Source organism: Penaeus monodon, chromosome 25 (genome assembly GCF_015228065.2).
Source record: "Penaeus monodon isolate SGIC_2016 chromosome 25, NSTDA_Pmon_1, whole genome shotgun sequence".
NCBI classification, from domain to species: Eukaryota; Metazoa; Arthropoda; class Malacostraca; order Decapoda; family Penaeidae; genus Penaeus; species Penaeus monodon.
The window spans coordinates 7,039,297-7,039,747 of record NC_051410.1 but is presented as its reverse complement, the minus strand read 5'-3'; the positions used below and the strand labels follow the sequence as shown (position 1 = coordinate 7,039,747).

At 37.0% G+C, this 451-nt stretch overlaps 1 protein-coding gene across 1 annotated transcript in view; it reads right to left on the bottom strand.

Annotated features, from left to right (window-relative positions):
- The window catches only part of LOC119589515 (synaptotagmin-1-like), a 71,270-nt gene that overhangs the window by 69,409 nt on the left and 1,410 nt on the right, over positions 1-451 (bottom strand). The gene's annotated exons all lie outside the window — the stretch shown is intronic.

The following is a 451-nucleotide window of genomic DNA, read 5'->3' as shown; positions in this document are numbered from 1 at the left end:
TCTTCCTGTGTCCATTTTCTTCCTTACGTAACCATAACTTCAGCATTTTTATTGGCGTTTTACTTGTCCATTCAATTGATTGTACTTAAAAATCAACCATTAATCGAACATTTTATTTAAACGTCAGCGAATCTCTCCCGCAAATCCAACCTTTCCCAGAATATTCAAGTGAAGCAATTCCTTTTTTCTTCCGCATATGACTTAGTCCCGTATTACAACAAGATTACTCAGTCGTTCTCACAGATTAAAATACTTCGCTTTGGATACGGAGGGTTTATCACGATAAGGTTTTACGTCACGAATTCTCTCGCTTGAAAACTAAGGTTTATTCTTTCAGTAGATGGACTTTGGCTGCGCGTGGTTGCCCTTCCTAATCGCTGGGTTGATTTGTCGTATTTTATAAATATTTAAACAACCTTATATTAGGACCAAAACAATGGCAAATCAGAGG